The following is a 25126-nucleotide window of genomic DNA, read 5'->3' as shown; positions in this document are numbered from 1 at the left end:
TTGTTTTAGGGCTGCGGATGGAGCGATAAGCAAGGAGAGACTTCGAGCAACATCATGGTGTTGAAGTCACTAAGGTAAGCAAACATTTTATCCTTGCTTAGATATTGTGTAACTTCAGTCATAAGCAAATAGAAGGCACCTTTTTGACAAAGTGGTCAAGTATTGTTCAGAGGCCTTCATAAGCTAGGCAGGATGCAATGGTACTAATTCAAACAGTTGGTGAACAGCTGGGTTCTCTTTTCAGGTGGGCCTCCTCCTCTATCCTGAGCAACCATGGCTTTGTGGAAGTCCTGATGGTACTTTTTTAACATCCAAGGAGACATGCTTGCTAGAGATTAAATGCCCGCATAAGTGCAGAGATAAGGACATTCTAGATGCGTCAGGAAACAGTGCTGTTGAGTATTTACAGTGCACTGGCAGCCAGATGATGCTCAAGAAGTCGCATAGATACTACACACATGTGCAAATCTTCCTGTATCTACTTAATACGAAGGAGTGTTTTTTCTTTGTTTATTCTCGGAAACAAAGTGTCACTGTTCCTGTTAGCAGAGACGACACTTTTCTCCAGCAGGCTATTCCAGTCCTGGAAGATTTTTACTTTAAGTGGCCTTTGCCCGCCCTTGTGAAACAGCAAAATACATGAATTTTTGTTGTCAGCACGAAAACACTTGTATTTATTCAGCACGTGGCATTGAGAATTCTAAAGATTGTAAAGTGCAAGCGAAAAACAGCAAAGGAGCACCCATGTTTTGTACAAAAGCTACAGAAAGCAATGATTGATCATTTCTTTTAGTGTAAGGACACTTTATGGAATAAAGCACACATTTCACTGAACTTGCATTCTTGGCAACGTGCAGAGAAACAAAAGCACATATGTACTGTAGGTTCCCGGAAGCATACAATGCTACCTTGAAACCTTGGTTGTTACACCATGGCAACATAACCTTGATTGTGAGTGATTAAACTTCTGTAAAAGAAGTTTGGACAAGCATATCCACATAGTCAACACATCATCAAACTACATCCACTGCAGCACAAGGCTGGACTTTTCCCACTGACATCAATTTAACCTTTAGCAGGAGGAGCGGAAAGTGGGAAAGGGAACAAATGTAAGTTACTGATACCCTAGCTGAGGAAACGGTCAGGTCCCGTAATTAAAAGGGAACATATCTGATGGTCCCTTTGGGTAACTGAGTGGATACCAAAGGAAAACAAAAAAGGCAGGAAGCATCGGGAAGGTGGACGAGATTAGGAAGGTTGCGAGGACAAAGTGGCTGCAACTCAATTAAGGTGCCTTGAATATCCACCACCCTAAAAAAGTGACCCAGGGACTGGCAAAAACAGAAACCCGCCACGGTGGCTCAGTGGCTATGGCCTTCGGCTAATGATCCCAAGGTCCCCGTTTTTCGCATTTTGATTGAGGTGAAATACAAAAGCACGCCCGTGCTGTGCAATGTCTGCATACTGTACCCCAGGTGGTCTAATTAATTTTCAACGCTCCACTACAGCATCCCGCAATACCCCGTGTGTTGGCTTGGGTCGTTAAAACCCACGATTTACAATTTTTATGATTGACAAAAAAAGTGGTTGAACTTGGCTTGTAAAAACACAGTCAATCAAAGCGGGGTGTCATTAAAAAAACTCATTGGGAGTAAAAAAAGATACACTACTGTTACGTTTCGCCTACGACGCGCGGTATAGCCGGCGCGGATGCAACGGACGCCGGGGCTTCGTTCAAAGTGGCGGACATTTTGGCCCGTTCAGCGCTGCCGCAACGCCTCCCGCCAAGCGCGTCCAGGCAGGTTTCAATGCCACGTGTCTTCGTGTGTGCGTGTGTGTGTGTGCATGTTGGTGCCCACGCTTGTCAAAGTGCGGCAGCCAGGGAGAGGAGCTCCCCAACTGGGAGGCGAGGAGGTCTGACCGGCGCCGGCCCGGCAGACGCCTCACTTCTCGTCTCAACGTGTCCGTGCGTCGCCGTCTCGTGCGCCTCATCCCAAGCCGTTCCTTCTTGCCCTCGACTCCGAGAGTATAAAGGCAGCTGCCCCGGACGCCAAGAGGGAGGCGATTTCTTCCGTCGAGTAACGTGGTCACCCGTTTCTCCACTTCGGTCGACCTGACCGGCTGCTCTTTTGCGATGCTAGAATAAACAAGTTGTTCTGTTGGCAGTCGACTCATCCTTTGCCAGGACCTTCGGATGTTTCCAGCTGTGCCCCAGGCCGCCAGGCCAACGCTACCCTTGGGGCTTGCGACCCATTTGTAACAACTGGTTGCCAGCGGTGAGATCGCGACAACGGAGGCCAGCAGCGAAGATATGCGGTCAACTGTATGCTGAGCAGCACAACGACCATTCGGGAGCAGTGCAACGAGCCCTGTGTGATGACTGGTTGCCTGCAGCGGAACGACTGCACAGAATTCTTGGCTGCGAGGTTTGGTGAGTGCGGGACTTTCTTCTTCTGAATTTTGCCAGGCTTTTGTTAGTGTCAGAAACAGAGCTGGTAATTGTGGTTGTCATTGCTGCCGGGTTAGTTTGCGGCAAGACAATAGTAGGCAGTAGAGAAAGCAGCATTGAGAGCAGCCATGGATTGGAAGTCCTTGCGCAAACCGAAATTGCTGGAGCTTGCAAGAGAGTTGGGTCTGGATGTCTCAAGCAAACTCAGAAAACCAGAACTGCTAAGGGCTATTCTTGAGTTGGAGGCTGAGGATGACGAGCTGTTGGAATGCCTTGAGACCATTGAAGAGAGGGTAGAAAGGCAGGAGCGCGAACGTAAAGAGCAAAAAGAGAAAGACGAGCGCGAACGCAAAGAACAAAAAGATAGAGAAAGAAGAGCACGACCGTCAACACGCTTTAGAAATGAAGCGCTTCGAGGTAGAGATGGAACGCGCTCGTAATGGAAGTGAGGCACACGGTGCAGGAGAACGAGTATCGTTCAAAATGACTGACCTGATGCGGCCGTTTAAGCTTGGAGAGGTCATTGGTTTGTTCCTGGCTAACTTTGAGCGAACGTGCGAGAAGCAGGGGTTCTCTCGGGAAACGTGGCCACTGCGCTTGCTCACTTTGTTACCCGGCGAGGCAGCCGACGTAGTCGCTCGCTTGAAGAGAGAGGAGGTAGAGGATTTCGACCAAGTGAAATCGAGTCTGCTAAAAAAGTACAGGCTGTCAGCGGAGGTGTTCCGTCGGAAGTTTCGGGAAAATGAAAAAGGCAGAAGTGAGTCATATACAGAGTTTGCCTACAGGCTTATGTCAAACAAATTAACACAGAAAAGCTGCCACTGCCAGCACTTTCGTGGTCTGTTTGAGTTTCCTGGAACAAATTTCAAAGTGAACAAGAGTTTACAATGCCATTACAATGGCCATACTAAAAAACAATTGTAACAAGTGTTATTCTTTGTAGCTTATGTTGTAAATGCCCTTGCTGGCAAACAAAGATAAAAAAATTGCCAGTTGCATTCTGCGTCACATTAGGTGGAGGAAGACGTGTCGCAGTTGGCAGAACTCTACGCCAGTGCCCTGGAAAGATCGCCTTTCCTGGCCCGTCATGCACAGAGATAGAAAGCATGATGGAGAATATTAAAGCATAGCTGAGTCAATGGAGAAAGCTACATATGAGTAAGTTTCATAATTCAGAAATATTTTTTTACTTGAGCACTGAAACTTTACAGCCCTCATGCATATGTTCTTAATTTCCCAGAAAATTACTGATTTTCACCTCCCTCAGTTAGCTCATATTTTAAAACATTTGGCCATTTAGCATACTGCTCCTGACCTGGTAATAAACAAAACCAGGAACATGTGGTCCTCAACAGCTAAAAAAAAATCTGCACTGTGGCATCACATTCCTGAGCCCTAGCATAAAGTACTGCAGGAAAAAGAGGCAGTTGCACTTAATGTGATGCTGGAAATCTTTTCTTTGTGCTTAGAGCATATATATATTGCTGAAAACACAGCGCTTGTGCTACCAAACTGCAGTGAAACGTTCCTGACAGGACATCGAAGCTCACCACAGAAGCAACTGCTGAATGGATTTCAGCTGCAGCACAGAGGAAGTCTAGGCCATTCCAAGGTTCCCCAGCGGATGTCCAGCTCAGATTGGCCAGATGTAGAGGAATGGCCATCGTCAGTGGCACATGCTACGGATTCTTGTTCTTGTAGACCTGCGGTAGCCGGCACTGCAGATCTTTGCATCCACCTGCAAAACCATCGGAAATCCAGATATAACGGGTTCTTTCTATTCAACATGCATGCATACGTTTAGCTCCAATACAAAGAAAAACATGAGTCACAGTCTCGTATGAAGTAAATAAATATAAACAAGCTACCTGTTAAATCTTGACAACTGGCCAGCAGAATCCCCTGACCGTTTCCTGTACACAGGTGGGAAGATTGTCGGGAGATAACCGGGATGCGTTTTAATGGTACTCTTTTCACCATTGACAAAGTGCTTTGAACATATTCTTGGGTTGTCATTTGGGCTCCAGATGGAGAAGTCTTCACCACTGAAAAATAATGCAACCAAATTTGACACGCAACACTGCAAAAGCAATTCACACCCTTAGACAAAGCATGCAAATCTGTGCGAGACGCGCAAACACATAAGGGAACGACAAACGGGAGGTGGGACCTGAATTAATAACTTGCGATTCGACCCGCGATGCGTGCTGCTAAGTTAATTCCAGGTACCTTGACACGTACGCGCTAACGTTGTGCGTACGTACTTGAGTACCGGCATATGACAAAACCGTGACCAAGAGCCCCGCTTCCGAACACAACAAATCCCAATTTAAAAACCGTTATTCTGACAGAACCAGAATAATGGCTCTTTAGCACAAGAGCGCGACCGCAATTCGACGATACCAAGCGAGAGAACTACTAGCGGCGAATTTAATAAATGCTCAACATTACACTTTCATTCAGCCACTCCGCATTTATACCTTTTTTTCCTTAGCTTGACACGAATTAAAACACCAGCGCAACTTACTTGACACGACGCACTGCAACGATCCACTTCAGTCGCCGGGTTGACTCGTACGACCTTGCAGGAAAACGAAACAGCTTCATGTCTCCGTTCCCTTCTCTGCTATGACAGTCCTTCACGCAAAAGTATCTCCGGTTAGTTTTTTTCCGAGTACGACCGACATCCATGGTGTAGGATGGCCGCGGTCAGAAAATCTGCAAGGCTGCACAACCTCGCTGTCTGCGCCTTTCTCGGGAAGCGGAGCCGGCCGGCCTGGGCCGAGCTGCCTACTCAGTGCTGTTCCTTTCGACCACGAGACGGCACCACATGTACCGGAAAACTACACTGCAGGTTGCCTATATGTCGATGACCTTCAAATTGCATACACATTATCGAGCTTTTCAACCTGTGAGAGATCGATTCAACTCCAATTAAACAAACTAGCGAACTGGGCAGACAGAAACTGGTTTAAAGTTCTTCCCACAAAAAACAGTACCATTTCTTTTCTCGCTCAAAAGAGGCTTACAGAATGACCCCACCGTACACCTAAATGAAACCATGCTACCGATAAAAAAGAACAAATTTTTAAGCATAACATTCGATAAAAAACTGAAATTCCTGCCCCACACAAACACATTGAAAAAGAAAGCCTCCCAATCTCTAAACATACTCAAAGTGCTCTCAAGGAAGCATTGAGAGCAGTGAGAGGGACGAAAATCGCAGCAGAGGGCTACTTCCTCCAGTCTCAGACCACAGCGCCGCTGAGCAGACGATGCCCGCAATACCGGCAATGTTCCCAACAGGAGTGACAGTTTCTGTTGGATGCCTGCGAAGTGCAAGCGAAAGTAGACGAAAATATCCCTATTGTCCTGACAGCTTCCTAGTATGGACACCCCGACGACCGCTGCGCAGCAGCTGTTATTCTGCCTTTACGACGGTAAGTTTGCAATACGAAGAATGTGCACAGTGCGGTGTGGATTTCAAATGACGTGCTGTTTTCACTGGCTCTTTCCCGCACTCAGGCTTTGTGTCGCTTAGTGTCGTGCGTGCACCTCAGGGCACTTTCAAAGTACACATTATTAAGGCAGTTTCACATGCTAGTGACTGAGCAAATTGTACGACAAGTGGCGCGACGTAGTGAAAAATTTCCAACTTTTTCACTGGAACCTTGTCGCTCTGGCCGCTCGAAACAGGCGCTTGCGCCGCAGCGGTAGAAATTGCGAGCGTTGTCGTTTCGCATGTGAAACAACCTTTATTTGTTAGGTGCATTTACGAATTGCATTGTGGCCTGTCCTGGACATGTGCGCTTGATAGCAAATGAATGCGCCAGTGCACAGCACCAAGTATGTGGACACGCTGCTTGCTGCTGGTCAACTGTGTAGTAGGCAACAGGTGCAGGACTTTACAGCAGTGCCGGGCTGTCTCTGCTCCGTAGCATGTGCTCATACCATCTGATGCCTGTTGCAAGTTGTACTGCGTGCGATGGTACCAATGTGTCAGACGAGGTAACTACGGCCAGCGGCAGCTTTTACGTGCACAACTAGGTATGGGCACAGAGGCCGCACGGCGGCTTGAGCCGCCAAAAGCCCGATCGTTGCATGATTACGCGGAGTGTCTACCAGTATAAAACGTATGCTACAACCCGATTGAAAAATGGCCCAGGTGTTTTTTTCGGGCTAGCGTGGAGCGGTATGTGTACATAGCGAAACTTCATAATAAGCAGTAAAATCGTCAGCAAGGGCGAAACTCCAAAATGTAATGTGTTCCCACATGAACATTAGTATCGGGTTCATAATACACTGCAGCCGCCGCGGTGGTTCAGTGGTTATGGCACTTGGGTGCTGACCTGAAAGACGCGGGTTCGATCTCGGCCGCGGTGGTCGAATTTTGATGGAAGCGAAATTCTAGAGGCCCGTATACTGTGCGATATCAGTGCACGTTAAAGAACCACAGGTGGTTGAACTTTCCAGAGCCTTCCACTACGGTGTCCCTCACAGCTTGAGTCGCTTTGGGATGTTAAACTCCCATAAACCACAAACCAAACCATAATAAACTGCATCAGTTATGTCACCTCATCAGTGAATGTATATATGCATTGAAAAGTTGCTTACGGGGCTGAGGACGTGGGTTATTTTGTTCTTGACAGCTATTGGATTTAATGCACTTTACATACTGTGAATATTTTTTTTGTTGGTTTCTGTGGCAGACTCAGCAGGCATAAATTGCCTTCTGTCTGTCATCCATGTGTGAGGAAGTAATTTAAATGTTTTCCAATTTTTGTTCCTGAACAGATAGCCAAGGAAGCGAAAATCAAGTACAGCTGCACACAGTGCCTGAAAATGAGCGGACGAGCAGCAGCGTGACCTCACCTAATGATATGTATATATACCCCCAGGTGCGATCTCACATCTTCGATTTGAAATCATTTACCTTCTTGCAAAGCCTTGCAAGTCTATAACATTTATCATGCAGTAGTATTAGTGCATGTGCATTTTGCATCTATTGTAGAGCAAGCCAACTACAAGCATCAAATGTTACGCATGTGCTAAATTTTTTTCTTCATATCTTGTGACAGGACCGTGGACTACAGGTGGAACAAAGCTGCTTCTGGACTATTATGTAAGCTACATGCCACAGGTGGGGCCTCAAAGGATGTTCCACAGCAAGATGATGTATGAGCAGATTGCTCAAGACATACAAAGTTCTTGGAGTCACTCGCACAGGAGTCCTGCGTAATGCCGCGTTCAGACTACAGTCGCAACCGCCGTAAACGTCGTACATATCGCATTCTGCGCAGCTGCTGTAACTTCCTTTTACGCAACAAAAAACCGCCGATGTTCACACGAGCCCTTCGGTAAGATACGTTTGTTACGACCGGCCAATCACTGCTCTCGGAAAACTGCTCTCCGCATTTCTCAACATGGCGCCGGTTAGCAGGCGGGTGTTAGCGGAGGTCGAGGCACTTCAAGCTCAAAATGAGCTCATCATCGTGTATGCCCTTGACCAACGCAGACGGCGGTGTCGTAGAAGAATGTGGGTGCGGCAAATCTTCCTTGATAGAGCCATAGACGGAGACTTCCACAATCTTTTTGCGAAGCTGAGGACTGGCGACACTGCGCTGTTTTACAACTTCGTGCGGATGTCACCGCAGCAGTTTGACTTCCTCGACAGCCTTGTGAGACCACTTATTGAAGTGCAACAAACGCCACTGCGAGAATCTTTATCATCTGCTGAGCGTTTGGCTATAACGCTAAGGTAAGCATTATCTGGGCGTTTCTGCGTCCTTTTCTCTGCTTCAGATGGTAGACGCGGATGCAAGCGAGCTGCGCGGAGGGCTGTTGGCGAAATCTGTTTTTTTTTTTGTTTTTGCAGAGAGAAAGCTGCTGTGTCATGTATAATAAGAGGATTTATCTTCTAGTCACAGCGATGGGCATATTTTAAAGACAGTTTCAAAGGCTCCGAAGCCCGTATCAAGTGCATATTTAGATATCCGGGGGGGGGGGATGCAATGCACTCTTGATGTAGCGAATTCACGTGGCTTTTCTACTTTCTTAAGGCTTTATGTATAGCATTTAGATTTCGCTATGCGAATTAGTGCGCAGAGTAAAGGCTTTTGCACAGGTGGGCCCCCATTTTTTTTTTTTTTGGTCTGAAGTAACATTGTCCTTTATCATGCCTCCTGCTCACAGCGTAGTCCATGAAAATGAACTGGTGTCACTTGACAAAAGCACATTTTGCAGAGCAGCTGTCAACTGTTGTCTGCATGCAATGTTTTAGACAAAGCCAGCAGAAACCTATGTTGTCTTTTATATTACAGGTTCTTGGCAAGCGGAAACAGTTACCAGTCCCTGGCATACAGCTTCAGGGTTGGGAAATCAACTATCTCGCAACTGGTTCCTCAAGTCTGCCTTGCCCTATGCAAGGTCCTAAAACCAAGCGTCCTGAGGCAGCTAGACCATAGGCAACTGAATTCCATTGCTGATGAGTTCATGTGGAGATGGAACTTTCCAAATTGTGTCGGTGCTATCGACGGCAAACACATTCATTTGGATGCACCGCCAAACTTTGGTTCCGTGTATTTTAACTATAAGCGCAGCTTCAGTATGAACCTCATGGCATCCTGCGGCGCGGGCTACAGGTTTACAACAGTTTACATAGGGGCTGTTGGCAGTGAAAGTGATGGTGGTGTTTTTTCGTCATGCGGGCTTGGAGAAGTCGTTGAAAATGCACACGATACATTCCCATCCCCTTCGGCCCTGCCCATTGGTGGCCCTGTGCTCCCCTTTGTGATGGTAGGAGACGATGCATTTCCCTTAAAACTGAACCTGATGAAGCCGTACCCTGGTATCCAACCACCAAACACGCCAAGAAGAGTGTACAACTACAGGCTCTCCCTAGCACGACGCTGCATCGAGAATGCATTTGGAATTTTGTGTGCCCGATGGAGGGTCCTGCGGAACTGCATGAGTCTGCTGCCAAAGAATGCGGTTGCAGTCTCAGGTGCTTGTGTTTTTCTGCACAATTACTTGATGCAGGAGGGGAGGCTGCCAGGTGGCTATTGTCCACCACAGTTTGGAGACAGTACAAACAGTGCAGGTGTACTTATTCCAGGTGAATGGAGGAACAGCACAGAGTCCTTGCCACAGATGATTAGGCAAGGCTCTAATGCTTACTCTAGGAGAGCATCTGAAGAGACAGCTTTGCTACCTACTTTCATGGTCCGGGTTTTGTGAGTTGGCAATGAGTGTAAACACAGAATTTAAGTTGGAACTAATATTTCTCTGTGGCATTCTGTTCAAGTGACAGATGCCTTGACATAATGATTTGCTTTGACTGTCTGCTTTACTTTTGCTGACTGGATTGTATAAGTGCAGAGATATCAGTAATGTTTTGCAAACACAAGTGCTGTTTTCATAGTACTTTATTTTGTTGGCAAATGACATTTGCACTGCATGCAATTTTCATGACATTGTTCAGTAACTTGATGCAATAACAAAAAATTATTTTATTTCAGTAATGTTTCTTACGAGTCAAAAACATTGCACAAGGAGAGGCAGTGTGAACACTTGTTTCATATATTAGAAATAAAATACAGAGAAAGAAGGTGATTAATATATTAGAAAAACAATACAATAGAAAGAAGCAAGAGCAAACAAAACAAACTAGAGCAAGAAGCGAAAATAAAGTGAAAGAATGGGAAACAGGCAGAAAATATGTAGCGCAGAACATGTTTGTGATATGTTGTAAGCTGTCGGAAAAGGCACTAAAGGCAAAAAAGGGTCGGTGGTTCAGTGGCCGAATAATCGCCTGCCACGCGGGTGGCCCGAGTTCGATTCCCGGTCGACGCATGCATTTTTGTTCTTGCTTTCCTCGCTCACGGATTTTCAGTGAGAAATCATTTTATTTTTCTCTCCCTCTACAGTGTAAAAATACCATCGGCGTCGTTGGTTCAGTGGATTCAACTTCCGGCTACCGTTGGGTGCGGACGTGCGATCATGGGCTCCGTTGAAGCGGCTGAAGTGGCCATGTCCGACCGCGGAAACCAGGTGCCTGCTACGGAAGAATATCAGGTGATTCTGCCTACGTTGCCAACCGGTAGTTTAGCTTTAAATACTGCTTTTCTGCACGCTGATACCGAGGCTCGCCCTTACAGAGTCGAAGATTTCCGAGATATGCTTTCGCGTCAGTCGATGCTCGCTGACGTTTTGGCGCTAGGGGCGTATCGAATGAGTCACGTATGGGCGGTGACCTTCAAGGATGTGGAAGCCACTAAAAAAATGGTGAGCCTTGGCGAAGTGAAGGTGAAGCAACGCCGATGCGTTGTCATCGACCTGGCCAACCAAGGAACACGCATAAAGGTGCACTGGCTCCTTCACACGGTTCCAGAGGAAGATGTGCGGGTGGCTTTCGCTCCGTATGGCAAGGTCACCGAAGTGAGCCAGTAGCGATGGCGAGTGCAAGGAATTGCCGAAAAGGGATCAACGACACGCTTGGTCACGTTGATATTGAAGGCTGGAACCAAGCTGGAGGACCTTCCGCATAAAATGAGCATAGCGGGTGAGCTGGCACTCGTCATCGTGGCAGGTAGACCACTGTGCCTTCGTTGTCGCAGTCAGGGCCACATACGTCGTGACTGCCGTGTGCCCCGTCGCAACACCTGTCGCCGCTTTGGGCACAGCGAGAAGTGCGTACGTACGCCAATGCCGTAGGAGTGGTGAGCGGTGAGGATACATCCGTGCTGTTCATGGATGAAGCGGATGCCGAAGAAGTCGCGGAGACTGCAGGGAAGAAGGCCCAGAAAGTGTTTTGAATTTGAATTTATTTCAAACAAGCATGTTTACATACATGTTTGGGGTGTATGGGAGTAAAAGCCGCTCAAGAGCAGTTGACAAAGCTCCCATATCCTTTCTATACTCGGCAGAGCAGGACAGAAAACACAGACTACACTAAAAAGGTAACAGATAACAAAAATCAGCCAGAAGCCGTACAGTACAGCAAAAATTGTGCAAATACGACAATACAAGACATTATTATATGTTCAGCTTAAAACAGTACTCTTGCAATCAATATAGAGGTGCATTAAAAAACGTTTTTTTATGCTTTTAAAAGAAGAAGAGCTGGCAATAATTTGTTGTGTAACTTTAAATTTATTTATTGTGTATGGGAAACCATAGTTAAGTGTTTGAAAGCCATAGTTTGTGCGCGGATGTGGAACATGCCAGTGTTCGCGGCATCGTGTTGTGTAATTTGTGGGATTTCCATGTAATTTAGCGATGCCTCTAAATAACATATTGTATTGTTTAACCTGAACTTTATAGGATCTAAGAATGCGAAATTCATATATTTTTTTCGATTTCTATGATGTGGTATGTTGCGGAATGGGAGCTAACGTGTAACATGAAAGATACATTCACTATGGCTCTCATCGCAGCCTTCTGCAATTTCAGTTTATTTTTACAAGTACACGTTATGGTTCCCCACACCAAATTACAGTAGTTGATATAAGGCTCGAATAAAGCATGATCTATTGCGATCTTTGTTTTAGTTGGTAATGTCCGCTGAAATTTTCTTTATACTCCTACAACACGAGCTAGCTTAGTGTTTATCAGGTCCACATGATTGTTCCACAACATCAATTCGTTAAAATAAACACCTAGTGTTTTTACAGCACTCACTATTGCTATTGTGTTACTACCAAGGGTTAAGGTGAGGTCAGTAGCAAGATACACATTTATGCTCTGAATATGACGGCTTTAGATTTGTCTGTTTTAATGAGCAACGCATTTCTTCTGCACCATGCATGGAGTTTCGCCAGTACATCGTTTCCTCTACGTATTAAATATTCTGCATTAGTTCCTGAAATAAACATACCTCTGTCATCGGCAAAAATGATGTATTCGACCTCATTATCTATTTGCACCAAATCATCTATGTAGATGTTGAACAGCAGGGGCCCCAATATGCACCCCTGAGGGACACCATGACTAACTGACTTAAATTGCGAGCGATAGTTTCCCCAAGTGAACAGATTGAGTGCGGTCAGTCAAGTAGCTGGAAAATAGATTAAGCGGCACGCCACGATCTCCATATATAGAGAGTTTCTGTATCAGAGTTAAATGGTGCATCTTGTCGAAGGCTTTTGAATAGTCTACCAATATACCGAGGGTCAGTAGTTTGTGTTCTATGTTACTTAAAGGGACACTGAGGAGAGCTCTATAAATTTTATTTTGTTAGCGAAATCTGATAGTTCGGCATTTCATGGCTTCGTTGCCGCTTGTCCGGGCGCGAAAGATGCATTTATTTCAAAGAAATTTGGATTCGAAGATGAAAAGTTTTTCCCGCCGCTCTGATTCAAACTCAGGGAACTGTTATGACGCCACGGCAACTCTTATGACGTCTGAGAACGGAGTGACGTGCCACGTGACGTAAACGCAGACTCCGTGATTTCTGACGGCTAGCGGTGCGGTGCGCAACCTTCCTTTGCCAGCCTCAGAGATTCGCGACGTCCATGAGGTAAGGCAAATTCCTCCAAGGTGGCGCCTCTTGTCCTAGGAAGTCATCACGCTTGTACTTGCGAGATTGGCCTGTGGCGGCGATACCTGTATTTTGGTTCTTGCTATTTTCTACATTACAAGAGCTTTTGTTTTCAGTAAGAGTGGCGTTTTTGTGATCAGGAGCTGCTATATCTATCGATACAAGCCAACTTCAATTTCTCCTCAGTGCCCCTTTAATACTAATTCTTATTGTTTAAGTAGCGCTATTTCAGTAGATAAATTCTCTCTAAAGCCGAACTGCTTATTTGAATAAATATTATGTTTTTGAAAAAATCTGTTGAGGAGGATGAAACGTATCTGCTCTAGCCGTTTGGAGAAGATTGGAAGGATCCACACTGGTCTGTAATTACTGAGAACATTTTTAGGACCACTTTTATGTATGATTTTGGCTTTTTTCATCGCTGACAGAAAGACACCGGAGTTCAGTGATAGGTTATACATATAAGTTAGGATCGGGGATATGACATCAAGTACATAAAAAACAGGTTGTAGTTTTAAGCCATATACGTCTTCACATTTGGTCTTTTTCATGTTGTTAAATACTGATAACAGCTCTTCATTGCTTGAAGGCAATAGGGCCATAGAGTCGCGTACATAATTATTAATCTACTGAAGCGCACTAGGGTCATATGCACTGTCAACTAATGTAGTAAAATATTCATTAAATTTCTCTGCTAACTGAGTGACGCTGTACTGAATTCTATCAATTTCAAGAGTTTCGGGTGTTTTATTCGGAGTTCTGTTAAGTAGGCGATCAAGCTTTGTTCACACCTGACTTTGATCAGTTGTAGCATTGAACATGGAAATGTGGTAACTATCACTCGCCTTCTTCAAAGCCAGATCCGCCTCTCGAGCCTACCACAGAGTTGAAGGAGAAGATATAGTCTAGGCGCCGAGGGCATCGGCTTCGGGGAGCGCATAATTCTGCCAGCTCAAAGGAGACTGTAAGCGATACGAATGATGCGCCTGTGATCACCCAGAGCCAGCAGCGCGACAACATGAAAGTAGGCGAGGATGACGTAAACAACCAGACTGTCAAGCGGCCTTGGGATGACAACGAAGGGGCGAAAGGGACGACGGAAGGCTGCTCAACCGAGGAGCCACCTCCAAAGGCGACCGCGAATAGGCGGCCGTCGTTGAAGCCGCGGCCGAATATACCGGCCGAACCAATACCGAATATACCAGCGCCTAAACCGCCGTCGTAGTGCCCTACTTGTGTCCGGCAAGGTGGTACCACACGGCATCAGAATTTGTGTCTGTGATTCATGCGCGTGGTGCTGTGCCGACGACAGATCGACTCTTCCCCAAAGATGGCAGAAGGAAGGACACGCACGTATGGCTCACATTGGCATCGAGTCGTCAGTACGAGGTGGGCCTCGTTTCTTTTCTGGCGGCGAACTTCAACTGATGGCTTTTAAACTACGAATTCCTCTGCGGATTGCCACCCTGAACGTGCAGGCACTGGGTGCGAGGAGAAGGCAGTGCTAACTCAGCCGTCTCTTCCTTGAAAATGAGCTTGATGTGGTGGCAGTCCAGAAAACAAAGTAGGAAAGCGAGGAGCAAACGTACAGAATGGTGGCACCATTCCGAGCTCAGTATGATGTATGCGTATGCCACTCCAGCGGTTTGTCTGGTGGATGTGCTTTGTTTATAAGTAATAATTTGGGAATAATCGTAGAATCTGTCACTGTCTGTCAAAGCAGGCGGCGATTTGTTGCTGATTTCTCTTTTTTCTGATACGTTCTCGCTTATAGTATGTGTTTATGCCCCAAATGTTGAACGCAAGCGTAAAATTTTGTTCGAAGAGCTTGACATGTATTTGAGCTGTGAAAAAATGATTATTTTGTTAGGGGACTTTAACTATGTTTGTAAGGTGGAAGACAGAGCGAACTGTCACATTGTGTGTGACAAAAGTGCTGGAGTGTTGAACATATTGGTATCAGAAAATAACCTAGAGTATCTAGGTAGTGTTATGACGGACGATGTGCGCCCACAGTTCATGCACTTCCAGCGGGGAAGTAATGCTGGACTGGATAGGGTGTATATTTCTTCGAGATAGCGGCACTGTGCACCGGCTACGACGTTAAGCCGGTACATTTTAGTGACCACTGCTTCGTAATAACCACATTAGAGAATAAGGAGAGGAAGGCACGCTTTAACTGGCAGACCTGGAAACCGAATACAAAGCTCCTGGACGACAAGGCTTTCGAAATTATCATGTCGGAGGAAATTGAAAAGTTGCTGGTCGGCACGTGAAATTACTGCAAGGAATGGGTAGAATTTAAACAAAAAGTAAAAATAAAAGCTATTGAGATAAGTTGTGTAGCCAAGTACAACGAAAGGAAACAAGAAAAATAATTATGCGATGAACTTGAGTACCTGATTGGACTTGAATCTGGTCAACCAGACTGCTTCACGAAAAAAATACGGGAAGTTAAAAGCAAGCTCGACCATATCAGCAGTGACAAGTATAGACCCGCAATGATTACAGCGAGGGCCGAGACGCTCTGGGCAGGCGAAGCGCCGACTAAACGGGCCCTAGCCGACGAAAAAAAGGCACGCATGCAGCAAAGAAATTAAGCAGATCATGTACAATAATAAGGTAACCAATGAAAAAAAAAATTACACGCTGCCTTTAAAGGTTATTTCCAGGAGTTGTTTGCTCTCAAGCGTAACAAAAAATTATTCTGAGCAGGATTTTTTTTGCATTTGATGCCGAGGCTTGAAGATGAAGTAAAGGGACGCCTCGAAGAACCAATCACTATTGGGGAGCTCGAATGCGCAATCGATTACCTGGCAGTTGGAAAATCACCCGGGCCTGATGGCCTTGGCGCGGCTTTTTACAAAGCCTTTAAGAGCACGATTGGTCAATTCCTGCTGAAGGTATTCGCTGAGGTCTATGAAACGAGGCGCGCCCCTCCTTCGTTCCGCACGTCTCACACGGTGCTCATTCCAAAAACAGATGACACCCAAATGAGATTGTCGGTGGGGTCTTATCGTCGCATAAGCGTCACCAACGTCGATAACAAAATTTTCATGAAGATACTGGCGAAACAATTGCAAACTGTTGTAAATCTGGTTGTGGGACATCACCAAAGCTGCGGAATTAAAGGATGGGCGATTGCCACCAAAATTCGTGCCGCTCGAAATGTCTTAGAGTGATGTGACGCTTCTTCAGCCCGCATTGCCATGATGCAGCTATACCTAACGAAAGCGTTTGATCGCGTATCGCATGACATGCTTTTCTGCATACTTGAACACTTATATGTCGGTGATGCAATAGTCTAAGGCGTGAAGATGGCGTATGCTGGCTGTACCACACATGTCATGGTGAACGGGGACCTCACAGAACCTTTGCATGTAGTACATTCTTCAGTGCGGCAGCGGTGTCCGCTCTCGCCTCAACTTTTTGCCCTTTATCTTGAACCGTTCTGCCTGGCGCTTTTAAATAGCAATAGGATTGTCGGCTACAGGCTAGAGTCAACAGAAGCGAAAGTACTTGCTTACGCTGATTATACTGCTGTGCTTTGCTCAGATAGAGACAGGGTCCGAGAAGTCGTTGCAGTTGCAGAAAAATATTGCAGACAGACCGGCAGTAAAATAAACTGGGATAAGAGTTCCGGTTTTTGGCATGAAAACTGGGATTCCACGCCTTCTTACTCAAATGCAGTGGTCGGTGGTGCCACAGAAGTATTTAGGAGTGCCCCTGGACAGTTACCGTAAACCCGAGCCTTACTGGAATGAGCAAACGAATCGGGCAAGAGAAAAAGGGAATGGATGACAGGGCAGACAATAGTCAGTATTTTCACGCGTGCCACTGTCTGCGACATCTTTCTGGTCTCAAAAATTTGGTGTGTTATTAGTGTTTTGTGCATGCCGAGAGTCAATGTGCAGAAAATTCACCGTGTGTTTGCGGTTTTCATTTGGGCTTCAACGTGGGAGAAGTCCAGCCGATGCAATTTGTTCCGCCCTGTGAAAAGCGGGGGCCTTGGCCTGGCACATTTATTTTTACGCGAGGTTGTGTCGCGATTTATGTGCCTAAGTGACCAAAATCATGCCTTCCTACTGATCGTCATGCAACTTCACCCGTGGAAACATACCCCAGATTTCATTGTGTCGACTGCTCAAGGATCTGCATGTGCTGTTACTGGGTGCTTGCAGGAGGTTGTACTTGCATACCAAGTGTTGGACGTGCGATTTTCGATGGAGTACCTTGCTACGGTGTCTCGGAAAAAACTATACAAAGACCTAGTTGACACACTAATGCCAATGCCCTTGTTCCGCGCACCATACCGTGGAGGTCCAGGGCACGGTATTCTGAAGAGAGTGAAAAAGATGCCCGTTAAACCATCTCTTAAAATCTTTTTCTTTAAATTGCACACAGGGACACTTCCTGTGAAAACTTGGCTTGAAGAAAAAGGAACATGTGTGCCGTGGATAGGATAGGATAGGAAAACATTTAATATCCAACAGAAAGAGGGTAGCCAGAGGGCTACCCGCCTAGACGACGGCCGAAAGGTCTTGACTCTCGGCGGCGGCTTCGGCCAGTCGGACGAGTTGTAACTGAGTCGCCGGGTCGGAGCTCAGTAGTATGGTCTCCCATTGATCTTTTGTGTTAATACCTCGTCCCTCCCGGGGAGCATGAGGACATTCCCATAATATGTGGTCCAAGGTGGCCCTAAGTTCGCAGTTCGCGCATTTTTCTGAAAGTTGCCCTGGGTACATAAGACTCCAGAGGGCCGGGTTTGGAAATGTGTAAGTTTGTAACCGGCGCCAGTTGATGGCTTGGTATCTGGATAAGGATCTATCAGCTGGAGGAAGTCTAGCTCGTTGCAAACGATAGTGTTGTGTAATTTCTCTGTAGGTCACCATGCGATCCCTGTCTGTAAAGACCACCTCGCTCGGGTGCGCCCGGAAAGAAAAGCCTCGGGCGAACTCGTGGGCCGTCTCATTACCAGGCAGGGATGCATGTGCTGGTGTCCAGACTAGCGTAATTTTCCGGTCTATTACATGACGGCTTAGTATTGTATTCGTTAGAGGGGAGACCCGGCCCCTGCTAAAATTTAGTATGGCAACTTGGGAGTCACTGATGATGTATCTCGCCTTTGTGCCTACACAAGCCAGTGCTATGGCAGCTTCCTCTGCAGTCTCTGGGTTACCCGAGAGTATGGAGGCACTGATTTTGAGGAGTTGTTTATTATTGACGACCGCGACGGTCATCGTGTTCTTACCATACTCAGCGGCATCCACGTAGACCACGTCCTCGTCTTTGTAGGAGCGGAAGCGTTTCTCTAGCGCCTCTGCCCGCTTGGCCCGGCGCACTGAGTGATGAATAGGATGCATATTCCTGGGTAATGGGGGTACAACTATATTGTCTTGAATTTTTCCGAGCATGTCAACTTTGGCGGTTGTTCTGTTATCTCGGCTAAGATTGAGTTTTTCTAGAATGGCCCTGCCGGTTGTGGTCCCGGCTAAGCGTTCGATTTGGGACGTTCTCACTGCTTCCGTAATTTCTTCCAGGGTATTATGCATTCCCAGCTCTAGGAGGCGGTGAGTGGATGTACGGATGGGCAATCCTAGAGCTTGTTTCGTGCATCGCCTGATAATTCCATTTATCTTTTCCTTTTCTGAAACTTTAAGATCAGTGGACAAGAAATTGTTTACTCTGTAAAAAACCGGAAACCATAGAACACGTTTTTATAGACTGCTGGGACCCAATATTTCACTAGGACGTCCTCCCACGTACTATTAAAAAAGAACTCCCCATAGATCCGTATGGAATAAGGTTTCTACCAACAGAAAACGCAGGAGGTATACCTTATGACCTAATAGTGCTCTTGGGTCTTCACAGTTTGTGGAGAACAAGAATGCAGGTGCGGCACGCAGGCGTAAGCATACGATATGCGCAAGAAAATTTTATAGAGTGTGCCGTGTATATGAGACAAGTGTGGCCTCAGCCCAATCCGCCTGACTGGATTAGCCTTTTTGATGACTTGGCCGCTTTAAGTAAATTTGAGCCGATTCACGGCAGCTGTAGAAAGGCTGACGGGATTTATTTCTACGTGTTGTGCTTCTGTGTTGTGTTGAAAATCAAGCAATAAAGAAAAAAAGTCGGTGGTTCAGTGGTAGAACAATAAAGAAAAAACTTGTTCAGGATCTACTTCCGGCTACCGCTCGGTGCGGACTCAGAATCATGAGCTCCGGCGTAGCGGCGAAAGCGGCCCTTGCTGAACGCGGAAACAGGATCACCGATAGCGACGACACCGACTATCACCTGATACTGCCCCAACTTCCAACAAGAAGCATCTTTCTGAACACCATGTTTTTGCACGGCGACGTGCCAGCGAGGCCCTGCAGGGTCGAAGATTTAAGAGATGTTCTCGTGCATACTGGTTTGCTGCCGGACGTGGTGGCCCTCAGAGCCTACCAGGTCACTCACGTGTGGGCAGTCACCCGTAATGGCGCGGAGCGTCTACAAAGCGGCTGAACATGTGGAAGCGTCCCTGCGTCATCATCGACCCACAGGATCAGCAGGTGAGGCTTAGGCTTCACTGGCTGCTGTACGGCGTGGCCGACGAGGTCGTGCGGACCGCATTAGCGGTATTTGAGACCGTCATGGACGTTAGCAGAGAGCGGTGGCGTGTGCAATGTGTGAGCGACAATGGTGCCACGACGAGGACGGTCGTGCTGAAACTAAAGAGGGGCGTGACAGTTGAACCTTTGCCGCATCAAATACGGATCAGAAGAGAACTGGCCTTAGTCGTCGCACCCGGTCGTTCGATGCAATGCTTGCGCTGTCACGGCACTGGCCACGTCCGGAGGGAGTGCAAGGCGCCGCGCTGCTCGAGCTGCAGGCGTTTCGGACACGAGGACTCCCAGTGCGTCCGTACGTATGCCTCGGCGATGGGATCGGGTGCAAGGGATGAGGCCGAGCACTTAATGGACGCGACCGAGGCAGAGGACGCGACGAAGGGGACTGGTGAGCCGGTGCCTACTGCGGTGGCAGAGCTATCAGCCCTCGCTGGTGCACCACAGGACACAAGTGCGGGCCGTCCGTTGCCTGGTCCACCACCGGTGCAGCCGGACCTCGACAAAAGCGGAGCGAGTAGTCAAGCACTACCGTCTCTATCGTCTAAGGGCCAGGAACCGCCAGCCAATGGCGCCTCCGCTACAACGGGTACCGGCACGGCAACGAACCCCCCCCCCCCCCCCCCCCCCCCCGAAGTCTCCGGAGACCACGACGACAAGGCGCACGCAAGCAGCGTCGACGAGCCGCCAGTGAAAGCGGTGCAAGGACGGCGGCCTACCTTCAAGCCGCGGCCAAACGTCAACGCGGACAGAAAGCCTGCCGACAAGCCACCCCCGTCGAAAAGCGAGAGCAGCCAGACGGCTCCGGAGGCGTCTAGCGGTATGCTAGATGCTAAAGGTAAGAACCATGCTCCGGGCCTCTTTCCTGCTGCTAACCTAAATGGCTCCTGATCCGCCTCTACGTGTAGCTACGTTGAACGTCAGAGGGTTAGCACACAAACGAAAACAAAGTAAATTGTATCGGCTAGTAACAGAAAATGACATTGAAATTCTAGCTGTTCAGGAGACAAAAGTCGAGGGAGAGGGGAAGACTGGGAGCATGGTGCTGCGTTTCACAGCAAGGTACTACGCCGTCGTTAGCCACTCTGTTGGGTTGTCAGCAGGATGTGTACTCATTGTGAAAAAGTTGCCCGGTCTTACTGTTCAAAGCATCATGTCATGCCCGTCTGGCAGATTAATGGTGTGTGACTTTCGTTTGCGTAAAGCGGAATATCGGGCGATTTTTGTGTACGCGCCTATTGTAGTGGAGGAAATATATAATTTTTTTGCCTGCGTTAAGGCAGTACATGATGCCGAAAAACGCCTCATTATTTTGGGGGACTTTAACTGCGTGCTGGAGTTCTTCGGACAAAACCAGCTGCACAGCTTTTCGAGACAGGAGTACGGACTTAATTAGCTGAGGTCGTTGCCGAAGCATAATTATCAGATGTGGCTGAATGCCTGCAGAGCGCATGCGCTGTTAAGTACACTCATTTCCGGGGTGCTAGCCACCCACGCCTGGATCGGATCTACTTTGCTCTGGATTTGATCCCGATGTGCCGTAGTTACGATGTTGTACCAATGTGTTTTACTGATCACTGCCTGGTTAAATGCTCAATAGGCACAAAGAAACAATTGAAACACTTTGTATGGGACATGTGGAAAATTAATTCTAAACTCGACAAGGTAAGTTGTTGGGCGAGTTGGTTTCTATATGCCATAACTGCAGCGCAACGAACGGGACGTAGAACACAGGCAGGGACACAACACAACGCTATATTGTGTCCCTGCCTGTGTTCTTCTTCTACGTCCCGTTCGTTGCGCTGTACTTATGGAATTCTAAGCTACTTGGCGACGAACGATTTGTAGCAAATGTGTTAGACGAAATTAAAAGAATAAAACCAAACACTAATCTGAATGTGGGTAAGCAGTGAGAATATTCAAGCAGCAGATTAAAGTCGCAGCAATTGACAGGGCCAGTGCAATTCGTTTCGATGAAAAAATGAAGGAAACCGAGCTGCGAACAACGTTGGAGAAACTGATAGCAGATGAGTGCAAAACACCTGGTATTTTCAAAGATGACGTCAGGAATCAAACAGAAACTGCAGTTGATCGAGGAAGAGCGCTATCGAGGTGCGCTGGTGCGAGCACGAACAAATTCACTGAAAGCCGGTGAGGTACCTACGAAGCGGGCTTTAGGATTTGAAAAGACAAACGCTTTACGAAACCACATAGCAGAGATAGAGCGGAATGGCGTCGTGGTGAATGATAACGAGAGCATTGGGCGCGAGTTTTCTGAGCATTTTAAGGCGCTATTTGCGTTTCATCATGAAGCCTTGGACGCATTTAATGGACATTTCTTGGTCTCATGCCGCGATTGGACGATCCGATAAGAGAATTCTTGGAGCGACCAATAACTGAAGGTGAAGTGTGCCTAGCAATTGAAAATTTAAACAACGGAAAGTCGCCTGGGCCCGATGGCCTGTCGGCCTCGTTTTATAAGTTTTTCGAAGAAAAGCTTTCTGCAGTGCTCCCGGAAGTGTTCAATGAGGCGTACCAAATGCAAGTTTTACCACGGTTTTATAGTACATCACACACTGTTCTTATACCTAAGACTGATGCCGCGGAAAAACTTAGACTTGTGACAGACCAATCTCTTTAACCAACGTTGACTACAAAATTTTAATGAAAGGTTTAGCGAGCAGACTCCAAACAATGATTAAAGACCTAGCAGGCTGCCACCAGACATGTGGAATCAGGGGCAGGTCTATACTGAGTAACATACATAAGATGCGGTGCGTGCTTGAGTGCTGTGACATCATGAAAACTTGTGTCGCTGTACTACAGCTCGACCTAGAGAAGGGCTTTGACTGTGTCCCGCATGTTATCTTGTTCGCTATTCTTGACCATATTAATGTCGGCTCGATTATCAAAGACGGATTGGCCATGGTGTACAGGAATTGCACCACGCAGCTTATCATAAACAAGTCTTTTGGGGGCCCCATTGCCGTGCAGCGTTCTGCACGCCAGGGTTGCCCACTCAGTCAACTTTTATTTTGTCTTTACATTGAAACACTGTGTTTGACTATTATTCAGAATGATTCGATTCGCGGGTTTCAACTGCAAGCTTCTGAAGTAAAGCTCTTAGCATATGCCGATGATGTCACCGTATGCTGCATCGACCAAGAAAGTATTACAGCAACGGTTGAAGTAGTGAAGTGTTTCCGGGATCTCACGTGCAGTTTAATTAACTGGGGTAAATGCCTGGGATTCTGGTATGGAGAATGGCTGACAACCCCGGAAAAATTTGCTGGCGTGACGTGGGTGAACACCCCAGCGAAGTACCTGGGTGTCCCTCTGGAATGCTACAAAAGCAATGACGACCTCTGGCTAAGCTAGCTGCACGAAACGCGAGAAAATGTAGACAGGTGGAAGGGGGTTCCCCTTTCGTTCTTCGCCAGGGCCACAGTGTGCAATCTTTTTTTTGTAAGTTATGGTATTTGATGCAGGTACTGCACTGCTCGCGGCTGAATGTGCAAAGGCTACACAGAGTGTTCGCCACCTTTATATGGGAATCGCAATGGGAATGGTGTAGGCGAACCATTTGTCCAGAAGGGTGAAGGATGGCGGTCTCAGTCTGTCGCATGTCTTTGTGCGACAGCTCATTAATAGGTTTATGTTTTTTCGTGACACAAGCGATCCTTTTTTATGCATGGTGCGCCAAGTTAGATTAAGAAGTGCGCTGCCTAGTTTTGTTGTTGGCACAAATGTGATGCCTGGATCCATTTCAGGTTTTTTTCAAGGAGGTGGTGACTAGTGTACGATATTTGTCTCTGCGTTTTTCGAATGATTATCTTTCTTCAGTGAAAAGAACAACACTGTACAAAGATGTATGTGACAGCATTTTTGCGGAACCATTGTACAGAGCCTTGCATAGTGGAGAACCCGGTCAGAATGTTTTAAAAAGGGCAAAGAGAATGCAGGTGACGCCTGGTATGAAATCCGTTTTCTTCAAGCTACACACTGAAACACTGCCAGTAAAGGAATTCCTTGAGCAACGGGGCTTTTTCTTACCGTGGGGAGCTGACTGTATCATATGCAAGCAGCCCGAAACTACCAATGATGTTTTTCTACATTGCTGGGAAGGGGTGTACTTTTGGGATGTTCTGCAGAGAACGGCCAAAAAAAGATTTCCTACTGGACCCATACGGCATTACATACCAAGCAATAAATAATGAAGGCGGGATTCCATTCGACCTCATAATGCTGGCCGGACTCCACTCTGTATGGCGCTCCCGCATGGCCGGTTTCCATTGTGATCCCGACGCGAGACCCGCGCGGATGTATTTTCGCGAGAGTATATCCAGATTTGTTGAAGTGCAGAAATCGCTTGAGTGTGTACCTCAGTGGCTGCCGAAAGTAGAAGCCTTGACATCGCTGAAGGAATTTTAAAGTGACAATATCATTTCAAAGCTGTCTGCTACTGCTTTTTTGTGTTCCTATTTTGTGTTTTCTGTTTCTGTGTATCGTCCTGTATTAGTGCGCACTGTCGGATACCGACAATAAAGAAAAAAAAAGTGGTTCAGTAGTAGAAGACTCGCCTGTAGCGCGGGTGGCCCGGGTTCGATTCCCGGCCGACGCATGTATTTTTGTTTTCCTCGCTCACGGATTTTCAGTGAGAGTTGGTATGCTTTTTTTCTTTCCCTCTACAGTGTAAAATACCATTGGCGTCAGTGGTTCAGAATGCCACATCACACTGCCAATGCACCGGCAGTGTTATAAACTGGAACAAATGCTTGGGTTTCTGGCAGGGGGAGTGGGAAGACACTCCTTCCTTATTTCAAATGTTCAGTGGTCAGGCGTGCCTACAAAGTACCTAGGCGTACCATTTCAGCACTACAAGGACACAAAGTATTGGCAAGAAGAAACTGAGCATGGTGGTACGAAAACTAATGGGGTGGCAGGGATTTTTCCATTTTTGCTCGCGCAACAGTGTGTAACCTTTTCCTTGTAGCGAAAGTATGGTACGCGCTGCAGGCGATGTTCATGACAAGAATGTGTGTTCAGAAGCTGCACAGTGTTAGCTGTGTACGTGTGGGGGGTCACCATGGGAGCGCACGAGCCGCACAAACTTGTTTCGCTCAGAGTAGAATGGTGGTTTGGGTCTTGTACATTTGTTTTAAGGCAAGTTGTCTCGAGATCCATTTTCCCGCGAGACCAAAAGGATCCCTTTTTGAGGACAGTGATGCAAGTGCGGCTGCAAAACTTTTTACCCGAATTTCTGGTTTGTGCGCAAGGGTTTCGTCGTCGAGATGTGCAGGAGTATTCGCGCGATGTGGCTGGAGCTTTTCAAATATTGAAAGTGCGTTTCTCGATGCAGTACCTTAGTGGCGTAAAAAGTAGGCGGCTCTATACGGACCTTTCAGATTTTATGTTACCAGTGCCCATTTATCGCATACTGAATGGCGATGGTCAGGGTGGTGATGTTCTTAAAAGGGTGAAGAAGGCTGTGCGGCCATCGGTGAAAACTTCCTTTTTCCACTTACATAGTGG

General features: G+C 47.0%; 1 long non-coding RNA gene across 1 annotated transcript; it reads right to left on the bottom strand.

Annotated features, from left to right (window-relative positions):
- Positions 1 to 1588: 1588 nt before the first annotated feature.
- On the bottom strand, positions 1589 to 5565 carry LOC144128058 (uncharacterized). The gene is made up of 3 exons (XR_013313671.1): positions 4977 to 5565; positions 4318 to 4494; positions 1589 to 4187 (listed from the first exon to the last, which is right to left on the bottom strand). It is a non-coding gene; the product is annotated as an uncharacterized LOC144128058 (long non-coding RNA).
- Between the last annotated feature and the right edge of the window lie 19561 nt (positions 5566 to 25126).

The sequence above is a fragment of the Amblyomma americanum genome, chromosome 4 (assembly GCF_052857255.1).
Source record: "Amblyomma americanum isolate KBUSLIRL-KWMA chromosome 4, ASM5285725v1, whole genome shotgun sequence".
In the NCBI taxonomy this organism is placed as follows: Eukaryota; Metazoa; Arthropoda; class Arachnida; order Ixodida; family Ixodidae; genus Amblyomma; species Amblyomma americanum.
The sequence above is the reverse complement of the archived record's forward strand: the minus strand, read 5'-3'. Positions and strand labels throughout refer to the sequence as shown.